Source organism: Leucoraja erinacea, chromosome 24 (assembly GCF_028641065.1).
Source record: "Leucoraja erinacea ecotype New England chromosome 24, Leri_hhj_1, whole genome shotgun sequence".
NCBI lineage: Eukaryota > Metazoa > Chordata > Chondrichthyes > Rajiformes > Rajidae > Leucoraja > Leucoraja erinaceus.
This window is the reverse complement of record NC_073400.1, coordinates 31,815,472-31,824,806: the sequence shown is the minus strand read 5'-3', so window position 1 is coordinate 31,824,806 and position 9,335 is coordinate 31,815,472.

Below are 9,335 nucleotides of genomic sequence, written 5' to 3'. Positions count from 1 at the left end.
CCTACCCATGTATTTGTCCAAGTGTCTCATTAATGTTATTGTATCTGCCTCTACTACCGCCTCTGGCATCTCGTTCCATAGACCCACCACCCTCTGTGTGAAACGGTTGCCCCTCAGGATCCGATTACATTTTGCTCCTCTCCTCTTAAATATATCTCCTCTGGTTTCTGATTCCCCTACTCTGGGTGAAAGGATCTGTGCATCACCCTATCTCTCCCCCCTCATGATTCTATACATGGCCAATGTGAAACAAAGTCTTCTGTAGAAGTTTGAGACGGGTTCTATCTTTGAGTGTGTCCTAGTTAATGTTGGGGATCAGAGTTGATCGGTGAGTCTTGCCTTTTGCCTTAGTTGACCAGAGGTGAAACACCACTCCAATCTTCTTTCGTGTCAATCTTCCAAGCTTCAAGTATTGACATCGCCATCATCGTCCGTCCCCGAAAACGACTCGAGCTTCCGGCGACAATCAGTGGGAGCCATCACTTGTTGCAGTGTTGCAGTGGGAGCCATCACTTGTTGCAGTAGATGATGGTGGCAGCAGAATTAGCTCAGGATACTTCCAGTTTCCAGCCCCACCACGTGGACGCTTCTGCTATGGGGCCACCACTCCAATGATCCAACCACAGAAAGGCACGGAAGGTGTGGAGAAAAGTGCAAGGTCTGCAATGAGGTAGGTTGGAAGATTGGGGTGGCCCAGATGCCGGGCATTCAGATCTGGAGATACAGAGGTCTGCAAGAAGTCCAGATACGACCTTAGTATGGCCAACAAAAAGACCAAAAGGGACTTCTGCTCCAAGCTGGAGGATGAGATGGATGTTCGGCAGCTGTGGCAGGGCTTGAATGCCATCACCTCCTACAAGGCAAAATCAGGAGGCAGCTCAAATGTCAGCGAAGCATCACTCCCTGACGAGCTCAATGTGTTTTACGCACGCTTTGATAGCGAGAATACTGATGTGCCTTCCCGAGCCCCCATTCGACGTGATGGTATTTCAGTCACAGTCACAGAAGCCAACGTCAGAAAATCCTTCAGAGGGGTGAACCCTCGGAAAGTGCCTGGACCTGATGGTATACCCGGTCGTGTTCTAAAAACCTGTGTGGACCATCTGGCTGGAGATTTTATGGACATTTTCAACCTCTCACATCTGAGGTCTGTGGTCCCCACCTGCTTTAAAAGGGCATCAATTATATCAGTGCCCAAGAAGAGTAAGGTAACGTGCCTCAATGACTATCGACCAGTGGCACTAACGCCGGTGGTGATGAAGTGCTTTGAGAGGTTGATCATGGAGCAAATCAACTCCTACCTCGACAAAAACCTGGACCCACTGCAGTTCGCTTACCGCCACAACAGATCAACGGTGGATGCGATCTCGCTGGCTCCCCACTCCACTCTGGACCACTTGGACAACAAAAACTCATATGTCAGGCTGTTATTCATTGACTACAGCTCGGTATTTAATACCAAGCTGAAGTCAATCATCCCCTCCAAGCTGGTTACCAAGCTCTCAGATCTGGGTCTCTGCGCATCCCTCTGCAATTGGATCCTGGACTGCCTCATTCACAGACCACAGTCTGCCCATATTGGTGGAAATGTGTAGGCCTCGATAACAATCAGCATGGGAGCACCTCAAGGCTGCGTGCTCAGCCCCCTGCTGTACTCACTCTATACTCATGACTGTGTAGCCAGACATAGTGCGAACTCCATCATCAAGTTTGCCGAAGACACCACTGTTGTGGGACGTATCACTGATGGGGATGAGTCAGAGTATAGAAGTGAGATCAACCAATTGACCAAATGGTGCCAGCACAATAACCAGGCTCTCATCACCTGCAAAACCAAGGAGCTGATTGTGGACTTCGGAAGGGGTAGGATAGGGACCCACAATCCCGTTTATATGGTGGAAAGGGTCAAGAGCTTCAAATTCCTGGGCGTGCATATTTCCGAAGATCTTTCCTGGTCCCAGCACACTGATACCATTGTAAAGAAAGCACATCAGCGCCTCTACTTCCTGAGAAGAGTCGGTTTGTCAAGGAGGACTCTCTCGAATTTCTACAGGTGCACAGTAGAGAGCATGCTGACCGATTGCATCGTGGCTTGGTTCGGCAACTTGAGTGTCCAGAAGCGGAAAAGATGCAGTAAGTTGTGACCACTGCCCAGTCCATCACCGGCTCTGACCTCCCCACCATCGAGGGGATCTATCGCAGTCACTGCCTCAAAAAGGCTGCCAGCATCATCAAGGTCCCACACACCATCCTGGCCACTCACTCATCTCTCCGCTGCCATCGGGTAGACAATAGACAAGAGGTGCAGGAGTGGGCCATTCGGCCCCTCGAGCCAGCACCGCCATTCAATGTGATCATGGTTAGAAGGTACAGGAGCCTGAAATCTGGTACATCCAGGTTCAGGAACAGCTCCTTCCCCACAGCCATCGGGCTATTAAACTCACCAACAAACAGACTCTGAACTGTAACAGCCTATTGCACTTTATCTGTTTATTTATGTGTATATTGAACTGAACTGTTCTGTATTTATGCTTGTGTTGTGCTGCAGCAAAGCAAGAATGTCATTGTCCAATCTGGGACACATGACAATAAACTTTCTTGACTTAACTTGGCTTGACACCTTGAGCTCATGAAAGGTTCTTTCAAGAGTCAGCAAACAACGGGGAGGAAAAAGCTGTTCCTGAATCTTGTAGGACGTGGTTTCCAGCTTTTGTACCTTCTGCACGATGGGAGAGGGGAAAAGATGGAATGAAAGTGGTCCTTAATTCCTGAGGCAGTCGGGCCAATGGGGAGGTGGCTGGTTTGTGTGCTGCGTCGGGCTGCATCTAAAACTCTCGGCTGTTTATTTTGGAGACAGCCCAGCGTGTTCTTCAGTCCTGCTTGGGATGGACAATCTAATTGTGCAGGAAGGAACTGCAGATGCTGGTTTAAACCGAAGATAGACACAAAGTGCTGGAGTAACTCAGCGGGACAGGGAGCATCTCTGGAGAGATGGAATGGGTGACGTTTCAGGTCGAGACCCTCCTTCAGACTCAGACTTCAGACGATTAGGTTAATTAGCCCTCTGTAAATGACCCCAATGTGCAGGGAGTGGATGAGAAAGTGGGATAACATGGACTCGGTGGGTCGAAGGGCCTGTTTCCACGCTGTAAAATGTTCCCGATATTGGGGGAGTCCAGAACCAGGGGTCACAGTTTAAGAATAACGGGTAGGGCATTTAGGACTGAAATGAGGAAAAACTTTTTCAGCCAGAGAGTTGTGAATCTGTGGAATTCTCTGCCACAGAAGGCAGTGGAGGCCAATTCACTGGATGGTTTCAAGAGAGAGTCAGATATAGCTCTGAGAGGTAACGGGATCAAGGGGTATGGGGAGAAGGCAGGAACGGGGTACTGATTTTCGATGATCAGCCATGATCATATTGAATGGCTCGAAGGGCCGAATGGCCTCCTCCTGCACCTATTTTCTGTTTCCATGTTTCTACATATCTCTCCAAAACTAAACATAAAAATACATAAATTTCTTTAATAATCCTTTGTGGGATTCGCCCTTAATCTTTTTATACTGAAGGAAATACTCTGCTCATCCTGACTTCAACAATTAAACAATTGCCTTTGGATCAATCTCACTGTCCAAAGAGTCTGAAGAAGGGTCTCGACCCGAAACGTCACCCATTCCTTCTGTCCAGAGATGCTGCCTGTCCCGCTGAGTTACTCCAGCTTTTTGTGTCGATCTTCACTGTTCCCTGCTGATTCAGTACAATAACCAGTCCAGGTGCCCCCTGGTGGGCTCTGGTAAGCACACGCTGTATCTACCACTGGTAGACAAAAATGCTGGAGAAACTCAGCGGGTGAGGCAGCATCTATGGAGCGAAGGAATAGATGACGTTTCGAGTCAAGACCCTTCTGGAAATTTAGCGGGTGAGGCAGCATCTATGGAGCGAAGGAATCGGTGACGTTTCGAGTTAAGACCCTTCTGGAAATTTAGCGGGTGAGGCAGCAGCTATGGAGCGAAGGAATAGGTGACGTTTCGGGTCGAGACCCTTCCGGGTCTCGACCCGAAACGTCACCTATTCCTTCGCTCCATAGATGCTGCCTCACCCTTAAGGCTCTCGACCCGAAGTCCTTCGCTCCATAGATGCTGCCTCACCCGCTGAGTTTCTCCAGCATTTTTGTCTACCTTAGATAAGGAAGTGTGAGGTGTGAAAATGGGACAAAGGGGATGGTGATCGAGGTCCCGAAATGTCGCCAATTTCCTTCGCTCCATAGATGCTGCCGCACCCGCTGAGTTTCTCCAGCGTTTTTTGTCTACCTTCGATTTTCCAGCATCTGCAGTTCCTTCCCGAAACAACTGTATTTACCACAATTTAGTTTAGTTTAGTTTGGTGATACAGCGCGGAAACAGGCCCTTCGGCCCACCGAGACTGCGCCGACCAGCAATTCCCGCATATCCTCCTCGCACGTGGGGCGATTTACATTTATACCGAGGTAATGACCTCTTTGGAGTGTGGGGGTGAAACCAGAGATCCTGGAGAAAACCCACGCAGGTCACGGGGAGAACGTACAGACTTCGTACAGACAGCGCCCGTAGCCAGGATCGAACCCGGGTCTCGGGCGCCGCAAGCGCTGTAAGGCAGCAACGCTACCGCTGCGCCGCCGTGCCGCCCATAAGAGGCATAACGTTTTTTTGTTTGTAAAGTTTGCCTTTGGTACAACAGCACCTCCCCCTGCCTCTGTTTTCCAGCACATGCCTGCATTTTGCACAATAGAAACGAGGAACTGCAGATGCCGGGTCAATTCATAAAAGGACACAAAGTATTGGAGTAACTCCAGTCTGAAGAAAGGTCCCGACCCGTAACGCCTCCCATCCATGTTCTCCACAGATGCTGCCTGTCCTGCTGAGTTGCTCCAGTATTTTGTTTCATCTTTGGTATAAACCAGCATCTGCAATTGCTTTTCTATTACTGAAGTAACTCAGCGGGTCAGGCAGCATCTGTGGAGAACGTGGATAGGTGACGTTTCACAGAGTGCTGGAGTAACTCAGCGGGTCAGGCAGCATCTGTGGAGAACGTGGATAGGTGACGTTTCACAGAGTGCTGGAGTAACTCAGCGGGTCAGGCAGCATCTGTGGAGAACATGGATAGGTGACGTTTCACAGAGTGCTGGAGTAACTCAGCGGGTCAGGCAGCATCTGTGGAGAACATGGATAGGTGACGTTTCACACAGTGCTGGAGTAACTCAGCGGGTCAGGCAGCATCCGTGGAGAACATGGATAGGTGACGTCTCAGGTCGGGACTTGAAAAGTCACCATGTTCTCCAGAGATGCTGCCTGACCCGCTGAGTTACTCCAGCACTCTGTGCATGACACAGCTTGCTGAAGTTGCCATGGCAGTTTGCATTCAGAGTCAGCATCAGAGGGGAATGGAGAGGCTGGATGCACAGCCAGGGTAGGGGAATCAAGGGCCAGGGGACATACGTTTAAGGAAAGAGGGAAAAGATTTAATAGGAACCCAAGGGGCAACTTTTTCACCCAGAGGGCGGTGGGTGTGTGGAATATGGAACAGCACAGGAACAGGCCCTTCAGCCCACAATGTCCATGCTGAACATGATGCCAAGTTAAGCTAATCTCCTCTGCCTGCACGTGATGCTTATCCCTCCATGTCCTGCATGTCCACGTGCGTCTAAAAGACACTTACTATATCTTAAACATCTTAAACACCTCTATTGTATCTGCCTCCATCACCACCCGGGCAGCGCGTTGCTGGAGGAAGTGGTTGAGGGCGGTACAATAACAACATCTACATGACACTTGGAAGATAGACACCAGATGCTTGTTTGTTTTATGCACAATAACACAAAATTATTGGTAGACAAAAATGCTGGAGAAACTCAGCGGGTGCAGCAGCATCTATGGAGCGAAGGAAATAGGCAACGTTTCGGGCCGAAACCCGAAAGGGTTTCGGCCCGAAACGTTACCTATTTCCTATTTCCTTCGCCCTTGGTTTCGGCCTATTCCAGTGAACTAGTTTCAGTCTGAAGAAGGGTTTCGGCCCGAAACGTTGCCTATTTCCTTCGCTCCATAGATGCTGCTGCACCCGCTGAGTTTCTCCAGCATTTTTGTCTACCTTCGATTTTCCAGCATCTGCAGTTCCTTCTTAAACACAAAATTATTGTTTGTTTGTATACATGTGTGTACCTATATGTATATGTGTGTATGCATATGTGTGTATATATATATATATATATATATATATATATATATATATATATATATATATACATATATATATATATATATATATATATATATATATATATATATATATATACACACACACACACATATACGTATATATATATATATACATATGTGTACCTATATGTATATGTGTGTATGCACATGTGTGTGTGTACACACACACACACAAACACATATATATACACACACACATATCCATACACACATATACATATAGGTTACTCCATAAACATATAGGTTACACATATACATATATACGTTACTCCAGCATTTTATATCTATCTATGTATATATATATATATATATATATATACATAGATAGATATAAAATGCTGGAGTAAAGTATATATATATATATATATACATATATATATGTGTGTGTATACGTATCTAGACACAAAATGCTGGGCATCTTGGTCTGCATCGTTGAGATGGGCTGAAGGGCCTGTCTCCGTGCTCTCTGATTCCTGGAGTACAGTTGGATGATTTAATTAAAGAAATAAAGGATAATTTAGTGCAATAACATAAGTGATAGGAACAGAATTAGGCCATTCGGCCCATCGAGTCTACTCCGGCCCTCTGTCGACCTCTCCCTCCCTCCTAACCCCAATCTCCTGCCTTCTCCCCATACCATCTGACACCCGTACTAATCAAGAAACTGTCTCTCTCTGCCTTAAAAATATCCACTGACTTGGCCTGCACAGCCGTCTGTGGCAAAGAATTCCACAGATTCACCGCACTTTGACTGAAGAATAGAACTAAAACATAGAACGAGTGTGAACGGGTGATGTCTGGTCGGTACAGGTTCGATGGGCCGAAGAGCCTGTTTCCATGCTGGATCTCTAAACTAAACTTAACTTAACTTTCCACTCGTGATCGCAGAGCAGCGAACATTAGTGGGAATAAAATACATGGGTTGCTATGACATCAAGCTCCCACTAGATGGAGGAACAACACAACGTGAAAGTGGTCACTGATCAGAGTCAATGCAATGGTGTAGACCTGTGAGATACAGCACGGAAACAGGCCCTTCGGCCCACCGAGTCCGTGCTGACCAACGATCACGAGCACTATCCTACACACACTAGGGACAATATACAATTTACAGAAGCCAATTAACCTACAAACCTGCACGTCATTGGAGTTTGGGAGGGAACCGGAGCAACCTGAAAAAGAGAACGTGCAAACTCCGTACAGACAGCACCCGTAGTCAGGATCGAACCTGGGTCTCTGGCACTGTCTGTGTAGAGTTCTTAACTTGGCCATGAAGGTCCGTTGTCCTGGCGACATTGCAGGGTCAGCCCTGCCAAGGTTTGAAGGGATACGGTCAAACATAGACAATGGGATTATTTTAGCAGGGACATCAAGGCTGGCATGGACGAGATGGGCCGATGGGCCTCTTTCCCTGCTGTGCAGCTCAATTGCACTCTGACTCCATTTAAAAATAATCTTCATTCTATTAAAGTTTAGTTTAGTTTACTTTAGAGAGACAGCGAGTAAACAGGCCCTTCGGCCCACCGAGTCCGTGCTGACCAGCGATCCCCGCACACTAACAGTATCCCCCTCACACAAGGGATGAATTTACATTTACCGAGCCAATTAACCTACAAACCTGCACGCCTTTGGAGTGTGGGAGGAAACTGAAGATCTCGGAGAAAACCCACGCGGGTCATGGGAGAGAACGTACAAACTCCGTATAGACAGCACCTGTAGTCTGGATCGAACCCGGGTCTCTGGTGCTGCAAGTGCTGTAAGGCAACAACTCTACCCGCTGCCCCACTGTGATGCCCTTAAAGCTCTATAAAAAAACAATTTGAAGATGATTTCAATTTGTTTCAGAGACACAAAGAACTGCAGATGCTGAAAACTTGAGCAAAACACAAAGTGCTGGAGGAACTCAGTGGGTCAGGCAGCATCTGTGTGGGGAATAGGCAGACAATGCTTTGGGTTGGGACTCTTCTTTTACCCATGTTTACTCCAAATTAACCAATTTACATCACCCTGCTGCCTGTAACAATTGTTCATATTCTTTAAAGAACCATCCCAGGAATGAGTGGGTTAACATATAATAATAATAATAAAAATAATAATAATAATAATAATAATAATAATAATAATAATAATAATAATAATAATAATAATAATAATAATAATAATAATAATATATTTTATTGTCATTGCACGTCAGTGCAACGAGATTTAGTATGCAGCTTCCAACTGATGTAAGAGAAAAGTAAACTAAATGTGAAATGTTCTCCGAGGGAGACAGTCCGAGGGAGGGGGGGGGGGGGGGTGGGGGGCACTCTGCAGGGACAGTTCAGAGCCGCTATAGCTCTGGGAATAAAGCTGTTTCTTAGTCTGGAGGTTCGGGCGTAGAAGGCCTTGTAACGTCTGCCGGAGGGAAGTAGTTCAAACAATCCGTTGAGCATTTGGCAACACTGGGCCTGTACTCGCTGGAGTTTAGAAAAATGAGGGGAGACCTCATTGAAAATTACCGAAAGGCTTGGACAGAGTGGATGTGGAGAGGATGTTTCCACTAGTGGGAGAGTCCAGGACTAGAGGTCATAGCCTCAGAAATAAAGGACGTTCCTTTAGGAAGGAGATGAGGAGGAATTTATTTAATCAGACAGTGGTATATTTGTGGAATTCATTGCCACAGACGGCTGTGGTGGCAGTCAATGGATATTTTCAACGCAAAGATGGAATTGATTCTTGATTAGTACAGGTGTCAGGGGTTATGGGAGGGTGGGAGATTTCAACCTTCACGTGGTCCAACCTGTTTCAACGAATGCAATCAACCAAGGGCGAAGGAAATAGGAAATAGGTAACGTTTCGGGCCGAAACCCTTCCGGGTTTCGGCCCGAAACGTTGCCTATTTTCTTCGCTCCATAGATGCTGCTGCACCCGCTGAATTTCTCCAGCAATTTTGTGTACCATCAAACAGAACAAGTTGTCTTCCAACTTTAGGCTGTGCATGCCATAGGCAAGAAGAAAAAGAAGAAGAAGAAGGGGTTATGGGGAAGGCAGGAGAATGGAGATGAGAGGGAAAGATAGATCAGCCATGATTGAATGGCAGAGTA